We start from the raw sequence: 20,924 nt of genomic DNA, 5'->3' as shown, positions 1-20,924 counted from the left end.
CAATTTTCCAAAATATGGTTTTTTTAGATTTTATTACAGTGTGCGATATTGTCGTAGACATTGATGTGTTTGTGGAAATTATTTGGTTTTATTTCATTTATACTGGCAGAAAATATTTGCGAAATCTCATGGATTTCATATCGAAAAACTTGAACGTTGACAGAATTTGTTTTCTTTCCTTCATGCTTTGAAGAGATTTTGTTCAAATCAGTTTCATGATATCTTTATATTTTCACTATTATATATTTCATATTTTGATAGAAAACGATCATAGAAATTTTCATAGTATATGTTTGAATCGAATATATACATACATTACAGTGAAAATAAATCATCATCAGGTTTCCCATCCGAACCTTAATTTGGACCCTTACATAATTGTCTACTATAGGTGTTTTCCCGAATATTTTCAAGCCTATCAGAAAATTAAATAAAAAGAAAATTCATAAATTCACAATATAGCTTAAAACTTACTGGTTGGATTCTCCTATTTTCTGATGATGCAACAAAAAAATTGAATAATCAAAGCCAGCCACAACATTTGGAACTAACACCAACATTTGTTACGATACTGAGTTGCTGTTAATCTATATTGCAATTGCATTTGAAATAACTATTTGAATCATCTGAATTTAAAGTAAAAAATGCACTAACATAAAAACGTGACAGTCGAAAAGTGTGTCGAAATTATATCTCACTCAGTTGTATAACCCTTTGAAAAAGGGTACAATAGACAGAACAACACCAATCGTCAAGGTAACATAATTCAGTAATTCAATGGATAGACTAAATAAAATCGTTCTATTTAATAAATCAAGACTGAATAATATAAATTTATTGTGTCGAATAAGAAGCCCGTATGCATTAATAAGTAGGTAATTATTCCTATTTCAACTGACTGAAAGCATGTGAAGTAGCATGCTACAGAATTCTGATTGATTATACCATGCTAATGAGTGATGAGGAAGAATTGAATGATTATGATAAAAAGGTATTATTTTCTTCGAAGGAAATATCAATATAGTAAATTGAAGTAGTTGAATCAATTTCTTCAAGACAAAATTCGTAGAAATTGCATCAAAATATTCATTATTATGGAATGAACATGAACCGAAAATATGTGAAAAGCAGAAGTTTTGGAGAGCATTCAGGTCAGTCAGAAGTTTTGGAGAGCTTTCAAGTTATTATTTTCAATCAAACAATCAACTACGGATAATAAGGGGCAATAAGAGGTTCCTATGAGATATTGAAAGAGATGAGTATATTTTAGGAGAAATCAATGTATGTTCATTTCATTGTAAAGGGAATATATGCCATCAACGGTGGAAAACGATTTCAGCCAAATAACCGCTACGACTACCGGCTACGCTTTCAATACCATATTATTTTCATGACTAATTACCTGAATGTAATAGGCTGTATGTCCTACATAACGAATTCCATCTTTAAAGTCTTGAATCAATTATGGAGTATTGTCATAGACCTTATCTTTCCGTGGCCTTAAAGAAAAAGTCTAAAGTAGTTAAATCACAATATCTAGGTGGCCAATTGTGACCACCTCTTCGAGACATAAAACGACCAGGTAACTTTTAACGAAATTTAGATTGTTTCGTTGTTCGCGTGTCACGAAGCGCTGTCTTCTTGAGAAGAAACATTCTCCACGTCAATATCTCACAATTCCGGCCATAAAAAATCACTAATCATAGGTCGGTAGCGCAATCCATTCAATATAACATTTATTTCAGCCTCACAAGTACATCATAAGCACAAAAACTGTACCAAACAGTGTCACGTTAAGGATGAAGAAGCTCTTAAACAATTTCTTTTCGATTTTTTGAGCCCTAAATTTGGCAATTCTGTTCATTAAAGTAGACTCTGAAGTGAAAATTGGCGGCCTCATTACTGGAGAGGATTTTTCGATGAAAATCTGGATTATTTTTATTCATTTCAAGGATCCAATCCAAGAAGATTGGATGGTGGTGGGGTGATCGACCGTCTTTAGTTCTTATGTTTGGTGGATTTCAATGCATACAAAACACAAGCATGTCTTTTCTCTAGAAAGGCCGATCTCAGAATGCCCAACATAAGCTTGGCAGGAGTAATTGTGCCTTTGAAGTCATCCATCTCGATGATTGGTATTACTATCAGCAATAACCATTCTTGGGAAGATCACGTGAAATCAATTGCCAAAAGTGCATCCCAGAAACTTGGTTTTCTGTTTCGTGCTAGGAGCTATTTCACTTCCAGTCAGCTACTTATGATTTATAAGGCACAGATCCGACCTGGAATACTGTTCCCATATTTGGAGTGCGTACCGAAACATATTCTGAAACTGATGGATTCTGTCCAAAAAAGGGTAATTCGTCTGGTCGGTGATGCCTCGCTTACAAACTCGCTCAACACTTTGGAACACCGTAGAAAAGTTAGCGATCTGTCTCTATTTTATAGATATTTTCATTGGCGATGCTCTTCTGAAATATCAACAATCGTTCCTCCTTTGGCAGTCTCTTCGAGGTTAACCCGTCAAGTTCAGTCTTCACACCCCTTTGTGGTCGCGTTGGAGATCTGCAGAACATCTCTTTTCGAAGACTCATTCATCCAACGAACAGCAAGGCTCTGGAACACATTGCCTAGGGAGGTGTTCCCCGAGGCATATTACCTTCATAAATTCAAAAAGAACACCAATTCCTACCCTCTTTCCTTTGGTTCTCACGATGTTCTCTGAACATTACAGGATATCTCATTTCGTGGGAACCAGAACATAAAAAAAAAATGTTAACTGTACTTTAAAAGCCTTAAGACCTGAGTCTTTTTGCAAAATACGGTGTAAAGTTGTTTGTGAAATGCCTAATTCCCAAGATCGACGAAGAATCGATAAACCTGGGTTTTGTCTACACTACGGACTACAGCATCCATATACTCAGTTGTTCTTGAGCAACGCACATGGTTTCGATTTTTCACATCAATTGCTTGTCCAAACCGCTCAAATTTTTCTACCTCCGTTTCCCTATTGCCGGCCGAGAAAGTTCTTCACGACGTTCCCAAAAGTGCTTCAGTTTTGCAAATTTGCAACGATTTTGCACGCTTCGGTCCATGTTACGCTACTGGAATTTTCGAAGACGCGGTAATTTGTCAGTTGATCGTGTACCATCGGTCGGAGCGCGGATGCGCGGATCTGAGGGAATCTTCTGAGAGATCTTCAATAGTTGTCGAGACTTCAGCAAGGATACGTACCTAAGATTTAGATTTCAGTCATTATTAATTTAATTTGAGATTTGGAATCTAATTTATAGGCGAGAATTGTGTCGGGATTCTCGGTAAGTGTTGGCATGAATATTTGTATTTAACAAGTAATAATCTCACCAGAACGAATTAATTTAATTTGAAACAGTCGTTTTTTTTAGAGGCATCCATCTTGTCGAAACGTATTTCAGGTTTGGTAGGATTCTTTTTGTGTCAAACAATTTCAACAAAACTCCTTCTCAGGTTTATTTGATAATGAGTGTAATGATTTCTTTGTAATTTCTTGGTTAGAAATCCGAGAAGGAGTTGTAAATTCAGTTAACATATTCTAATATCGTTGTTCATTTTCTCAAAGCACCTCCCGTGGAATTGGAACAACAGAAACCTTTTTTGAGATTGATAAATATCAAGTATCCTTGAGATACAGAATTTGGAATAGTACGTATGTTAAACCACTTTAGATCCTGAATCTGAAAGAATACCTGCGTAATACCTGGCATTATCACATTAACTTCGTTGAATGTGGATTGGAGTACTATAGCTCCCTGATAAGATCTGGTGTTCAGAAGGCTGAAAATAATTTACAGAAGAGGTTCCATCCTAGTAGCAGAGTAACTCATTTAAAACCGATTTAAGTTAAGTTTCTATTTCATTATTTGTTTGTTTGTAGTTTCACTTATGAATTGTCAAAAGACGACAGTTTTGAAAAAGACAGCTGTCGAGATAGCGGGCTATTTGAAATGAAACCCTATATTGGGAAAACCTTCAAAAAAGCAAATGAAGTTTACAAAAAAATTGAGATAGATGTAGATGAAACGTAGACTTAAATGTCTATGGACGGAAAGAGAGGGACTAATTTTTCACTCAACTTTTAAATAAATGACAGAAGACGTTCAAAATTCGATCAAGAGTGGAGGACGGATATCCAATTCAGCAACAACAAAAAATCCTTCAATTCACAGATCAAGTTCCTAGGTCAAAACTTAATAACAGGAAAACGTGCTGTCATTAAGGTGAGTAGCGATAGACCAATTTTGTTACTACTGAAGCACAACCCAACATCGATAACAACCAAATGAAATAGAGACTATTTGATTCGAAACCAGCAGTATCATTAGCGTTGCATGAGCTTTATTTTCCGTTCAGACCCTAAAAATACTCGACCAAAATATACGGAAGTTTACATATGTTCGAAACATTTTTGTATTTATCGTAACATCATTGGAAGCAATGAGAAATACGAAACAGCATAAAATGCTGAAAATTCCACCCTCTAGTAAATCACCTACCCCGGAGTGCTATTGTCGGTAATTGAATATTCTTGGCGAAAGGGAAAACATTATTATGATAACGAGGTTCTCGAGTCGAGGAAAGAAAACGTTCAACGTTGCAAATTTCTCTAGAAGAATAAATTATTGTTTTTTATAGAACTCTTCCTCGTCTCCCGATATTAAGACATCGGAAAGCCCTTTTCTTATGATTTTCCGAAGTTGGGAACACAATGATCGATCATTTCTCGTCAGAAAAAGTTTGCAGTTTTAATCCTCTTTTGTTGACATTACACAAATTGCATGAAATGATTTTTTAGACAACATTGAAAAACTAGAGCGTTTTTCAATGTTGTCTAAAAAATTTTATGCGCTATTTAAATTCACTTTTCATCAATAATTCGCAAGATATTTTTCTGAAATTATTTGAATTTCCAAATTGGTGAACAAGAATTACCGTTCATTTTTTTAAGTCTTTGCTAGCTCCTCTCTCTGCCATTAAAAATTGTATCTGTTCACTTGTGGATGTCTTGAAAAGTGGAAGATTTCCTCAATGAAATGATGGATAGGTAGGAGAGAACCAACCTAATGGCCATCTAGATCACCAGATTCAACACTGATTGGTTTCTTTGAGGAACATTTTAAATTAATGGTCTACAAAATGTCAGAGGAAGATACAGCAGAGCTCAAGACAAGGATAACTGAAGAATATAGTCAAATTTCATTGAATACTTTGAGCTGTTTGAAAAAGTACCGAAAAAAATACTTCATCATTGGTTGATAGTTAAAGGTCAGTTTTGACAGTTGCTATGATCCTCACATCAAGGACACCTCATATTCATTTTGAGCAAAGCATTACGGAAATACTCTGAAACTGAAAGGTGCCATTTTGGCAATAACAATGCAAATACATACTTTGAAACTCAAAATAAATATGATGTTTAAGGCATTTCAGCTTAATAGTCTTCTTCTATCCACGATTAACATGGAATTTCTTAGTGTCACCTCTACTTGCAAGGCAAAGAGGAAAGCCATTTCTGCATCGCATTGTGACTGGAGACGAAAAATGGGTTCATTACGATAATCCCAAGCGTAGAAAATCATGGGGATATCCCGGCTATGCTTCCAAGTTGACGGTCATACCAAATATTCACGATTCAAGGGCCATGCTCAGTATTTGGTGGAACCAGCTCGGCGTAGTGTATTATGAATTGTTGAAATCGACTGAAACAACCAAAGGCGATCGTTATCGAATGCAATTAATGCGTTCGAGCCGAGCATTGAAAGACAAACGACCGCAATACAACGAGAGACATGAAAAAGTAATTTTACAGCATGACAATACTTGGAAAAGTTGAAATGGGAAGTCCTCCACCTCTAGCTAACTCGTATTTTCACTTGTTTCGATCAATGGCACATGGCCTGGCTGACCAGCACTTCCGGTCTTATGAAAAGGTAAAAAAAATTGATCTATTAGTAAATCGCTTCAGATGTTCAAAAGAAGTTGAACGCCAGTACGCCTATGCATTAATCTTGCAATTCGAGCAATGATTTATTTTGAATCTTGAAATTTCCGGCCGAAGAACGGTTTCCGACGAAGAAATAAAAACCACCAAATATCAACATCACTGTTTGCCTATGACTTTAGAAAATCAGAAAGGCCAAGAGCCTTGCAACAATAGATAACTATAGTTGCAGCAGATTCGAAAGATATTTATTGGATAACTGAGCTCCTGAGAATATTGATATAACGATAATTAGATAATTAGAAGCTACAGGTTAAGTATATAGATTTATAGGAACTTTTCTGAATCCGTACTTGAAGCAGTTGCACTAAGCCAAGAGGGAGAAATATTGCCTGAGGATATTTTTGCGGGGCTTAACCATTAAAAGTGGTACACCAAATACAGTAGATAGTAGATCAAAGAGAAACTATCAGTTAAAACCCAAATAATCACATGGAAATCGAAAAGATCAGATAAACCCAATCCTCAATCTCATAAAAATTGGTGAAAGAATCCAAAAGCACACTCACTATAAGTAAACTCATTTGAGGCTTAAGTTGCACATTCTCAATAAAAAATTCAATTGCAAAACCGAAAGTAATCTGGAGTCATCAGTCTCTATAATTGTTGAATTTTAATATCAACACTGTTTCGGAATGTCTTCATTATTTGTAATGCTTGTAACTCAGTAACATCTGGTTTTAATCTCCACCTTTTCTCCTCTTGGAAGATTATCTTTCACCGTAAGCACAATTTTGAATTAAGTAGATCACGATTCTTTTTCTTCTTGTACAACAAACGGAAAAGTTTTAAGTGAGTTTTCGTTTATTGCCAGTTAGACGTGTCGCAGATTAAATTCAGGAAAGAAAATTAAAACTCATTCAACAAAACTGTGTTTCAACGCACGTGACGGCAGCAGAAGATCATCTGTAAAATGGGCTCCCCATCTGTTTCTTTGGGTGGAACGTGCTTTTCAACTATACCATGTGTGGAACGCACACTTATTAGATATCCTAAAAATTTCAGACGGGTAATTTGGAAGGACTGATGGAATGAGCTGTACAGCTTCTGAGCAGAAGGGTTCAGAGGTTAATCCTGTAGTTTCCTGGTCTCAATTAGTGAAGTAATAACCTACCTCATTTTATAGACATTTGTGTCATGACAAACTTTAATCATCAACAAAAAATTAAAAGAAAGAAAGACTGACTTGGCACCAGAATCTTTACAGCATTCGTTCGTTCATGCGCTTGGAGATCACAGAACTGTATAAGAATGTAGGATCCAGTCATTGTTCCCTCTAAATAATTGACATGGTCAACAGGATGCTTGGAGACCTATTAGTTTCTTCAAGTGTCGAGGGCATGACAGATTCAATGAATTCAAATTCAAATTCTTTATTGGTCCCTTCGACATTACAAAGAATTTATGGAACAAGTACAAAATAATAAGCTATTTCTAAGAGAAAATGAACACAAATATATAATACAATCTTAATACATAATAAGTGAAAAAAAAATATCTGAAATAACCATCTGTCATGTATTCCACCACACTGTAATAAGCTTTCTCAATTAATATACGCTCTATGTCATCCTTGAATCTGAACTCATTGTCAGGTAAATGAATAAATAAATTTGCCATACTTGCTCAATGCTGATCAAAAAGCAACAACGCATTGCGGATTCTGAGCGCTGTTCGTAGTTGTTCAATCGGAATAAACGGGATTTTTTGCATCGATATATGACAGTGGGTGAAATATGTATTCATCACTACAACCCTTAGTCGAAGAGAATGTCAGCTGAGTGAAAAACATTTGGTGAAAGCCGTCCAAAGCTACTTGAATCTCAAACATCAACTGGCAAGGTTATGGCATCCGTATTTTGGGAAGTGTTATTATGTATGATTGACCATCTTGACAAAGATGCCATAAACAATGTATATTAAATAACGTTATTGGGTTGTTTGAGTGCTAAAATTGAGAAAAAACGTCCTCAAATGTGGGAGAAAAAATTTCTTTCACCAAGACAATGATTCTCGTCATAAATTGATCAGAACCATGGTGATATGGACGAGTTGGGCTCTCAACTCCCTGTTATCTTAATTGGAAAGTTGTATAGTGTTTCAACTTTTTGGTATCGATTTGACTATTCATCGATTGAACTATTCTAAATAATTAAGTTGGAAGGTATTTTCCTTATATTAAAATGAAAACAACCGAGAGTGTATGACAACAGAAATTCTTAATAAAAACTTCAAGTATAGAAGCTCTATTTCATTGTGTGAGTCGAAAGGAGCATGGTCAATTTGAGAATTTTTAGTAATTTAAATAGGTATTTATGCAACAAGTGCAAAAAGTGAATGTTCAAACAATTTTTGCACGAGTTGCATAAAACATTTTTTCTACGTTCATGCAAAAAGCAAAAACTGATTTATTGAGGTGCGGCAATAGGTGTAGGAAAATGAAAAGCTCAACTTGAATACTTTTTAATTAATATCGATTTGCATTGAAACAGGAACTAATACGTTACGAACAATTTAACTCAAACTTTATTTTTACCCTCAATGTTGAAAGTGAATGAACAATTGGTGACAGCACGTTGAAGTGGAATGACAGATGAGTGCAATAAAAACTTTATTACACTAGTGCCATAAAGAACTTCTTTTTCCACTAAATAGAGTTCAATAAAGTTTTGCTTTTTGCATGAATGTAGAAAAACTTAATTATAGTAACCTTTTCTATGTTCAAACATAGGTAGACATAGCACGTGTGAAAAATGACAGGTAATATCGTTCGTTTCATTGGTCTTTCCCTCTATCTAGTATTCCTCAGATAACCAGGTGACTTTCGGGCTTTATGCCATATTTTTCTCGAATTCTCATAAATCCTTCCTAACACATACTAAATTTTACATCAAATCCCAGGACGTCCAGTTAGGCAATCACGGAAAGACATTTCGATTTTAGGTCGTCTCAATCTTGTTTTTAGTGGACCGAGGGATTGCAGACAGATAACAGAGGAATTCGCGACATAAAATTTTTCAACGAGGGAATTGCTCCTTTTTTTTACCTTCTTGAAATCAACGCTATTCATTCTTGTTCTGTTTATTACTATCAATAAAATGATATAAACAATTCGAATGAAATCCTTCATACGAGGTGTTTAAAATATTATTTACACATTCGTAAGCCGTATTCATTAGTAGAAAAAAAAAAATTAGATCTTATAGCTTTATTTATTCCTAAGAAATATTGAGTTAAGAATATGAAAACGGCGAAAGCAAAGTTGAACGCCTATGTATGTTTGATAATAATAAGAAATGGCATGTAAAGGGTTTTTTTTAGAGCTATAGAACTTTAAATTGCAATAAAACAACGATGGAATATTCGATTGACATGAATTTTATTTATCAGCAAGATAATCTTGTGGCATTACATTTTAAATATGATTTCTGACATATGACCGCCACGGCTGGCTCAGATGTAGTCCAATCTGGACGTCCAATTTTCGATGACTTTTTCCAATATTTGTGGCCGTATATCGGCAATAACACGGCGAATGTTGTCTTCCAAATGGTCAAGGGTTTGTGGCTTATCCGCATAGACCAATGACTTTACATAGCTCCACAGAAAGTAGTCTAGCGGTGTTAAATCACAAGATCTTGGAGGCCAATTCACAGGTCCAAAAAGTGAAATTAGGCGGTCACCAAACGTGTCTTTCAATAAATCGATTGTGGCACGAGCTGTGTGACATGTTGCGCCGTCTTGTTGGAACCACAGCTCCTGGACATCATGGTTGTTCAATTCAGGAATGAAAAAGTTAGTAATCATGGCTCTATACCGATCACCATTGACTGTAACGTTCTGGCCATCATCGTTTTTGAAGAAGTACGGACCAATGATTCCACCAGCCCATAAAGCGCACCAAACAGTCAGTTTTTCTGAATGTAACGGTGTTTCGACATACACTTGAGGATTAGCTTCACTCCAAATGCGGCAGTTTCGTTTGTTGACGTAGCCATTCAACCAAAAGTGCGCTTCATCGCTAAACGAAATAAAATGGACGTAGTGCGCGATACGTATTCCGCACAGAACCATTATTTTCGAAATAAAATTGCACTATTTGAAATCGTTGTTCAGGCGTGAGTCTATTCATGATGAATTGCTAAACTAAACTGAGAATAAATCACTTGACAGCTGTTAAATCGGTCGCCATCTTGAACTGTAATGCTAACTTAAAGTTATATACGTCGAAAAAAAACACCCGTTACTTCAAATATTTAATTCTCAGTTTTGATTATTCGATAATGTTTTTGGCCATTTTCAGTACTATCGTCAAAAATACGATATTTCCATCATTGTATCGAATTAAAGTTTTTTCTTCTTCAATGATATCAGTAAAAATGACCTACTTAGTTAGGTATCCAGAGAAGACGAAAATCAATTTCTATGTTCAGCATTTTCTGTTCTCTTGCGTTATGCACATGTTAAAAATAATGAAATAATACCTTCCTTATGAAGTACAAATATGAAATTACTGCTTTTTTAGAAGTCATAAAGCAGAATAAATTTCATGGCATATTTTCAACACCAAATGACTTTTCATGGAGAACTGTACTCCAATAAAAATATTCCGACCATTTCTACACAGTAGGATATTAAGGTGGGAATCGACTCGACAAACCATAAAACCGCATCTCCCCTTCATTAAGTTCTCATTAAGTTCTGCAAATGTCGTGGCAGTGTTGGACTTTAAAAATTTATTTAGCTAAATAAAAATATGAATGGCTCCAAAAATTTCTCATTATAAAAAATATGTCAATATGTATCTTCGAGCGTTCAAACATAAAGAATGAAAGGTATTTTTCAGAATTCGTTGAAGATAACGGGTGTTTTTCTTCGAGGTATATAACTTTAAGTTGGCATTACTGTTGAAGATGGCAACCGATTTTTTTAGACTTTTTTTTAGACTTAGCAAAGGCCTTCGACACTGTAAGCCACCCACAATTATTGGATGCCTTGGAAGACATTGGTTTAAGGGGCAATGTGCTTGATCTGATGAAGAGCTATATATCTAACAGATAACAATATGTCAAAATAGGGAATTGTATAAGTGACACTTTCGAGGTAAAGTTTGGAGTCCCACAAGGAACTGTATTGGGGCCTATATTATTCACTATTTATATAAATAATCTACTTGAGTTGGATAGCCGTGGAAAGATAATTAGTTTCGCAGACGATACAGCCATTTTATATCAAGCTGATAGTTGGAAAGAACTCAAAGACCAAGCTGAAAATGACATGAAATCTATCAAAGATTGGATGGATTATAATTTATTGACAATTAACTTCGAAAAAACAAAATATATCACATTCTCTTGCTTAAATAGAAACTTACCAGACTATGAAACACTGAAAATTGATGAGAATTATGAGATTGAAAGAACCGACTATATCAAATATTTGGGCATCATTATAGATAGACATTTGAGATGGGATAAACATATAGATAACCTCAGCAGAAATCTCAGGTGTTTACTCTATAAATTTAGACTTCTGAGAACCTTTCTGGACACAACCAAACTCAAAATGGTCTATCATGCTTTAGTAAGTTCACGATTAAACTATGGTATCATAGGGTGGGGTGGAGCAATGAACACACACCTCAAAAAAATTAGTATAATACAAAAAAAATCTTGAAAATAATCTTAAGAAAACCTCATACCTACCCGACAGATATTCTCTACACAGAAGCGAAAATCTTCGACATAAAGCAGTCGTTTTATCGTTCCATTGTGGTATATCAATTCAAAAATAAATCAAGTCTACAATCTCTGACACATCAATATGACACGAGGAACCATGGCACTTGCTACAAAACTCCATTTTCAGCCAAAACAGTTGGCCAACGCAGTTTTGCTTATTTGGCACCGAGAATGTATCAGATTCTACCCAAAAGTCTAAGAGAACTTCATAATCTACGCCTCTTCAGGAAAAAATTGAATGAATTTATTGCAAAGTACCCGAGAAATGAACTCGTCAAAATAATAGACATGAGAAAATAAACATTTGTGACACTGTATTATGTTGGTACCTTCTTATATCTTGCGTTTTATATTGTATATATATATATGCCTTCATTAGTGCACATTTGATCTATACCATTTTATCTGTGCACGCTTTGTAGGTGTGCAATGTTTTGTTTGTACATTTTATTTATATAAGTATTATACATTTTTATCTACATTGTATCTGTTCCTTGTCTACATTTTGTTTATACACATTTTTTAAAATAGAATTAGTATTAGTAAAGCAGCCAATATCTTAAATCCTGACAACTCACGCACAGGCAATCTGCCTTAGTGAGTTTTTTGCGGTTTATTGAAACAATATTTCAAATGTTATTGATTTTTTATACAAATTGTACTTTTTCAATAAACTATATATTATTATTATATTATTATATATATATTTAACAGCTGTCAAATGATTTATTCTCAGTTCGGTTTGGCAATTCATCATGAATAGACTCATGTCTGAACAACGCTTGCAAATAGTGGAATTTTATTTCGAAAATAATGGTTCTGTGCAGAATACGTATCGCGCGCTACGTCCATTTTATTTTGTTTAGCGATGAAGCGCACATCTGGTTGAATGGCTACGTCAACAAACTAAACTGCCGCATTTGGAGTGAAGTTAATCCTTAAGTGTGTGTCGAAACACCATTACGTCCAGAAAAACTGACTGTTTGGTGCGCTTTATGGGCTAGTGGAATCATTAGTCCGTACTTCTTCAAAAACGATGATGGCCAGAACGTTACAGTCAATGGTCATCGGTATAGAGCCATGATTACTAACTTTTTCATTACTGAATTGAACAACCATGATGTCCAGGAGCTGTGGTTCCAACAAGACGGCGCAACATGTCACACAGCTCGTGCCACAATCGATTTATTGAAAGACACGTTCGGTGACCGCCTAATTTCACGTTTTGGACCTGTGAATTGGCCTCCAAGATCTTGTGATTTAACACCGCTAGGATACTTTCTGTGGGGCTATGTAAAGTCATTGGTCTATGCGGATAAGCAACAAACCCTTGATCATTTGAAAGACAACATTCGCCGTGTTATTACCGATATACGGCCACAAATGTTGGAAAAAGTCATGGAAAATTGGACGTCCTGATTGGACTACATCCGAGCCAGCCGTGGTGGTCATATGCCAGAAATCATATTTAAAATGTAATGCCACAAGACTATCTTGCGGATAAATAAAATTCATGTCAATCGGATAATCAATCGTTGTTTAATTGCAATTCAAAGTTCTATTGCTCTAAAAAAAACACCATTTATTTAATAAAATTTATGATGTTTTCTTCGAAACATATATAGAAGACTATTTGATTTTAAGAGCAGAACGAAGAATGCAGAATTCAAAGTAAGACGTAGAAAGTAGGACACAAACAGATTATCGTCAGTTAAATTAGATTATGAATAATTAATATTGATAGGGTTCCTTTTCTCTGATTTTCATTCGAGTCTCCTGAGTAAATCTCATTAAAATTGTATGAATTTCGCTTGACTTCAGTCTTTCTTTTGAATTCGATATCATAATTAATGGGATGGGACTGTTTATTTTGTCAGTCGTCCTATTTCTTGAATTGTAAATAAGACAGGTTTCATTTCTTGTATTTTGATGTAATATTATACCTAATATATTATACAGAGTCGAAAGGAACGCACCAAACTCTAGGTGAGTATTGTACACTTGAAAGTAATTTTAGGAAACTCATATGTTCTTATCCGATACTCATTGGTTTCCAATTTATAGTGAATTAAAATGTTTTAAATTGTTTACCGCTTCTTATCACGAATTCTGTAGGTACCGAATGTTTGGTCTGTTTTATTGCTCTGGCATGTGTTGGTGTTAGTGACGTTAGTGTCACTGTGTTTGACGCGTTTATTTTCAAGTGAGTTCTATCAAAATCTTATAAAATGCCACACATCTATTCAAATTTAAAATATTCAAATATTTCATTATTTATTTTAATTTATTTATTTTTTTGTTTACGGCTTTTGTAATGGGAATGCTACAGCTGCTGTTCAAGCAGCAAATACCCAATATTTCCGTTACCACAAAACAGACAGAATTTTATTTCCAATTGAATACAATATTATATACACAGTTTCACAATGAAATGCATCAGATTAATTAAAAAAAATTAGTATAGACAAACTGACAAAGAAACTGCAAGACCCAGAAGGAGCTGTTTAAATTCATAATTTTTTTTGGTAAAACTTAAATAGTATAGCAAGGAGTAAAAGATTGAATTTGGAGAAAAAATTGTGAAGGTTTTTTCATGTAAACAATTTTTGTAACTTATATATTGTAGTCTTTTTTTGCATGGTCTTTCAAATTTTACAACAAACCAGCTTTTCGAGGAGATCCAGAGTCAATGTTTAGTTGGTGTCGAAATGCCTACGTGTACACGGAATTTATCGTCAGCTAAGTGAATTTGAAAGAGGTCGAATTATTGGTCTACGGGAGGCGGGGTTGTCATTTCGAGAAATCGCTAACCGTACGAACAGAAATCCAACTACTGTTATGAGATATTGTCAAGTGTGGTTTGATAATGCCTAAAATCGAAGAAAAGTAGGCACTGGACGTCGAGGGGTCAAGATCGACGTCTAAGACTTATAGCCATTAGAGACCGATTTACGACAATTCGATCTTTGGCTGATGAGTGGTAAAGAGAACAGTATTATCGACCCCATCTTGTGTTACCTCTGAGGGTTGAGCATCGCCGGCAACGATTACAGTGGTGCAGAGAACGCCAACATTGGAATGTGGAATAGTATCAGGTCGTCTTTTCTGATGAATCTTGAATCTCCTTGGGTGCAGATGATGGCCGAAGAAGGGATAAAGACGTGAACATCAGTTTAATGTTAAGCGTCATGTACACCGGACAGTAGGTGTTATGGTATGGGGTGCTATTGCACATGCAAGTAGGTCACCTTTAGTCTCTATTCGCACTTCGTTATCTTCAAGAAATATTGGAGTTATTTGTTCTCCCTTACCTTAACCGGATCGAGAATCCAATAATTCAGCAAGATAATGCCCGACCTCATGTTGCCAGAGTAAGTTTAAACTTTTTCGAAGCGACCCATGCGAATCTTTCGCCTAGGTCACCCAGATCCCCCGATCTTTCGCCCATAGTGCATGTTTGGGACATCATGAGTAGAAGGCTTGGAAATTTAGCACTACCCCCACGGACTTTGGCGCCTCTGAGACATAACGGCACAAGATCCATCTTTAAGGTCTTGTATCGATTGGAAAATACACGGCCAGGAAACTTTTCTTGCAAAATTGCTATTGTTTCATTGCTTGTGTTGCATGTAGAGCGTTCTTCTCGAAAATGAATAACGTCCAAATCATTACTATCTAATTGCTTCCATAAAAATCCTAACTCAGAGGCGCAATCCATTCCCTGTAACAGTTCCATCAGCCTCAAAAATCAAAAATCGCACCGAACAGTCACACTTTGAGGATGAAGAGGCTTTTCAAAGGTCATTCTTGGATGCCCCAATGCGACAATTCTGCTCATTAACGTTTATAGCCTCCGAGGTGAAAATGGGCTTTATTACTGAAGATGATTTTTCGATGGAAATCCAGATAATGTTGATGTATTTGTATATATCATAAACCTTTTTTCCTCAGAAATTCATCAGTTCATCTTAAATAAGTGGAGTCTATAGCATAGTAGCATCAGTTGAGACAGTAACCTCAATAATAGAAAGCAAATATTGGCACAATAATTTGGCGAGCACCTACTAACTGTTCAATCACTAGACACTATTGTCTTTACGAAATGAGATTGGAATCGAGTGCTCCAAGTCATATTCAAACTCACCGCAGAATTCAATATGGAATTGCAAGAATATTTTAATTGCTCCGTATAATTAATTCGCGGGTTGTGAAAATGTTCAACTTCATCTAATTTGATCAGTGAACCATATTGTTGATGGTTACTTTTGCATACTTAATCGAAGAGCTCATTCTATATGAATTATATATTACATATTTACACGAGCATTGCCAGATCCTCGAATATCGAGTTGTAATTTGCAGTAGATCATATTTGCATAGGCTTAGGATAGCTTAGGCTAAGTGCACTTGCCTACTATATAATCCGGAGGTCCAGTCTATATTCGATCGATTGCGCCGAAATAAGTAATAATTAATACATTTATTACCATAGGGCAGTAGCAGAAGCTTTTCGAAACTAAAAATGACGTTTCTAATAAAGATAAAGAATTATGGATCTCCATTCAAATCTCAGATAGTAATTTATCCTTAATGTTAGTAGGGATATTTCAGAAAAATAAGTTCATAAATATAGACTGAATGTAACACCCTGTAGTTTGTTACATTTTCAGATTAATAAAAATGAGCAGTTTCCAAACATGTTTGGTACTTGTGGTCTAGCAGACAGAATATGAAAGAAATTATTTCCTATTTTTATACATTTTTATTAATCTAAAAATGTAACAAACTACAGGGTGTTACATTCAAACCAATTGCTCCTAGACAATAATTATTTTTAATAATATTGTTAATTTAACTAATAAAGAATGTTACGCGTTACTTTATGAGCACACACAAAACTATTGTATTTTTGTCCACCCTGTACCAATTGGAATCAACATGTGATACATTTTTGGAATCAGCTCAGCTATAGTAATCGGAAAATTGAGACAAAATGGGGGTGTTACATTTAAAAAAAATGACGGTGACGTCATTACTCGAAAGTAATTCCCCCTATAGGTATATTAGATTATTATTTTAGAATTAGGTAAATTAAAATCAAAAATCGACATGTTTCAAGATCATTTCTTAAAATGGTCTGTTTAGCTAAAAATGAATTTGTTTCATACTTTACGGACACAGTGTAGAATAAAAGCGAAGGAACTTGACTTCTCCAGGCTAGTTCCCAAGTGAACTGACTTTTCGAAGACCTCAAAAGAATGCTTCAGGAGAAGAAATTTGGCACTAATAAAGAATTGAATGCTGAAGCTGAAGTATATTTCGAAAGCGAAGACGAATTTTTCTATACAGAAGAGGTATGGAAAAGTTAGAGTAGCTTTGGAGTACATTTATCAATCTTGAAGTTGTCTTTGTTGACAAATGAAGTCGAATTTCTAAGAGAACATAAGTTTTTAGAGATCAGTCCTGAGAATAATCGAGTAGAAAGTTAAGCCGAACCCAATCATTTGAGATCATTTATTCTGATCGAATCGTTTAAAATAGTTTTAGGTTATTTGAAAATTTGGAGATATGTGTTCTCGATGATTGTAGAAAACCAAAAATAATATTGATATCTCAAGACTGAGATAGCAGTTTCCATGGAATTTCTAGCTAGATTATCTTTTTTTAACAACGAAATATTAAATAAGTATATCAATATACAGGGTGAGTCAAAAATGTGTACCGAACTTCCTGGAGGTGATTGAGGTAAATGGAAAAAAAAATTGTCTGATGAATAAACTTATGGTCCAAAATTCATGTTAATGTTTAAATTTTTTGTATTTGGATAAGACTATAGGTACCTTTTTCATGTAATTTTCTTCGCTCCATCAAATGCTTCTATTTTTTCACCGAAATGAATACAACGAAATAGTTGTCCCAAAAAAATCATGACTCACCCTCTAAAAATACCCCTCATAATAAATAATGGTTCAACGTCTGTGTATTAATAACATATTAAATTAATTTCACGGCATTGAAAAATTGTCTGAATGCCGTGAAATTAAAACCCCTTATAATAATATCAAAAATGTAGAAGAAGAATAAAAAATATAATTTAACATCATACATTTATGCACGAAATTTCAATCTGGTGGCAGTCACCGTTTAGAACTTATACGGTGAAATTTTTTGAATTTTATCAACTTTGGAAGAATATCTCGCTTAAAATGCATTTTGAGCCTTAAGTTTATTCATCGAACTATATTTATTTTTCAATGTACTATCACCCCCAGGAAGTTAGGTAATCTCGGTATACATTTTTGACTCACCCTGTAGAAATTTGCATGAATGGAATGTTTCACTGACCTATCTATTAATATTACTTAAGAATATTTATATTCTATTATTTGGGTGGTTTTTCCTTATTTGCACTCGATTGCAATTGTCTATTATCAGAATCAAACACGACCTCCATCTCTAATAATAAATATTAATATTTCAATAGGTAACTCAATATTGACATTGATTATATCTGGGGAAGTAAGTACTTACTTGCTACTGATAATATCAATACCGCTATCGATAATTTCTCAATCTTAATTGATGATTCATCAATTCACTGTATCAACTAAGCTCTCTATTGTATATTTTGTTCGATATGGTTATTTTGTACACATACTTGGAAATACCTACTCAAATTTTATGTACTTCCAGTTCAGGAAAAAAATAAAAACACTGACACGCTGCCCGGAATTTGGAAAGCTGTTGATTCGTTCTCCTATTGTGCTGTTGGAGACCACACAATCGTATGTAGATATATATGAGATGTGGCATTATGATGTCATTGTTGTCGGTTAGTTAATTTACTTAAAAGGTTCTGATGATACGATCCTCTTGAAATTCAGCGAGAATATTTGAGAGATCAATTTACTTACACAAAAGAATATTTCGAAAGGCCATATTTATTGAACCTCTTGTTGGATTCTGACCATTGACAAATTCAACCGTGGCATTCAAATATCAAATTTCTTGGTTTGTCATGTAACTAAATGATAGAGCGATAGAGGTTCGGAGAATAAGCTCAAAACAATAACAATAACACTGTGACATTATATCATTTCGAGTTCATATTTGGCGTGTATAGATAAAATAACAATTTCAAGCTTTCATGCAGAATTTTACATTGATTTCGTCGTTAAAACCATAGAAAATTGAAAAAACCCTATATTTCCCTAACAATATACCCGACTAAGTTCGAATTCAATTTGAATATGTAAAATAACTACTCGAATGTTTATGTCAAATTTTAAGAGTATCGTAAGAAGAACCTCTAAAACGTTAAAATTCAATTGAAGTTTCTACAAAATAGTGGAAACTTGCTTTATGGTATGTCTCATTCCTTATTCCGATTATTTTTTGGCTAATAATTCGAATTTTTTTCAACAACTTGTACCAATTCAATTAACACTTACATGCATTACTTAGATTATATTGTAGATATCATATTGTTCGTTATATTCAGTCTGGAATATAAAGTCAACCCTGAAGATGTAGTGTTTATAAATCTTGAAATTTTAAATGAATCTTAATATTTTCATCAAACATTTCAATTAATTCAACTATTAATTAATTTGAACGAAGTCACTATTGTGACTTCGTTATCATTCAAAACATTATAGGAATATTGAATATGACACTTGAATAATAATCATAGTTTTCCAGAAAACGAAATTCTCACTTGCTATTACCAACATTATCGAACTTGAAGAAGTCTAACTATTGGGATTGAATTATAAATACCGACAAAATTTTATTTTTCAAGTGTTCACAGATTTGAATAATACTCATGAACAAATAAGTAAGTATTTAAATATAGTTGTGTTTCATTGAATTGTATTGAATATTTGATCTAAATGTTTTTATTTTGTTACTCTAATCTTTATCACTCATTTATTATATTTGAATGTATTATTCCAATTGCTGGAAAAAAATTGCTCAAATTAACTATTAAGCATAGGTATTCCAAAGAGAAAATTATCTAAAGTCATCACTGGGTTCGAATTCATGTTAAATATTTCAGGTATTTATTTATATGTCATAAATTTTCAAAATCGAATCCAACGAAACAGATAACGAAATATCAATTCTCAAATCTCCTAACATCGACCAAAGGAAATAAATCCTACCTTGAAACCAGAATTTTCCTCGACTTCTTCGTAACCGAAACGCATCAATTCATGCCAACACTCGACGAAGCTACTTGCTTGAGGATACAACGCGGAATACTGGAGGAAAAGGAAAATTCACGCTGTCGGAAAAGCGTTTGCGCCTTCCCTAATGCTTATGATTGGACTGGAAGAGAATGTGCATGATTGAAAACCCTAATAGGCGCTGTCATTGGATTATTCGGAATCAGGACTTTTCATTGAGGAGAGCCGCCAGACAGTTTATTGTCAGAATGTTATTTTTTAGGGTATGAATGGAAGGAAGGCCTGGAATACCAACTAGGGGATTTGTCTCCCCGGCCAGTGGAACAATATGATGAAAAATTTGGGAAAAGCACTGACTTCATGTCAGGAACTTTTGAGCGGTCAGTCGTTCATGTGATCATTGTACATCTTGCAAATATATAATAATAATAATAATAATAATAATGGTGGTCAATAAAGGCACCATTATCGACAAAAGTCGATAATGGTGCCTTTATTGAGGATCGAACTATAACTGACGATCGATGCCGATATGGGTGTCCAAGGAATGAGACAATCCAACATATCACGGGAGGATGTCAAATGTTTGCAGGAAATTCATATAAAGGAAGACACGTTGCAGTAGGAAAGATACTACACCAAGAATTGGCAATCATATCAAAACTAATTAATTCTGGGAAAATGCCATACTACAAGTACCGGCCGGAGATCATACCGGAAAACGAACGCTATAAGCTGTACTGGCATCGTACGGTTTTGACTGATAAAACAGTCCCTCAAACATAATATATAGTGTATTTTTGCTGAGATCCAGATACTTTTTGGATCTCGTGGTGTCAAAGTTTCGAAGAAACTTTTTGGAATGATCCAAACCAGGAAGATTTTGCCAGAGTGTTTCTCTTTCACTTTTTTCCTTCTCTTGATACTCTTTCTTGTAGGTTCATTTGTCTATGCCAC

General features: G+C 34.5%; 1 protein-coding gene across 1 annotated transcript in view; it reads right to left on the bottom strand.

Annotated features, from left to right (window-relative positions):
* The window catches only part of LOC123680671 (calcitonin gene-related peptide type 1 receptor-like), a 169,327-nt gene extending 149,318 nt beyond the window's left edge, over positions 1-20,009 (bottom strand). Inside the window, exon 1 of the mRNA XM_045618680.1 lies at positions 19,944-20,009. The gene's annotated coding sequence lies outside the window, so the exon portion shown is untranslated. The remainder of the gene's footprint in view (positions 1-19,943) is intronic.
* Positions 20,010-20,924: the final 915 nt, after the last annotated feature.

This window comes from Harmonia axyridis, chromosome 5, assembly GCF_914767665.1.
Source record: "Harmonia axyridis chromosome 5, icHarAxyr1.1, whole genome shotgun sequence".
Taxonomy (NCBI): domain Eukaryota; kingdom Metazoa; phylum Arthropoda; class Insecta; order Coleoptera; family Coccinellidae; genus Harmonia; species Harmonia axyridis.
Note: the sequence above shows the minus strand (reverse complement) of the source record. Positions and strands in the feature narration are given on the sequence as shown.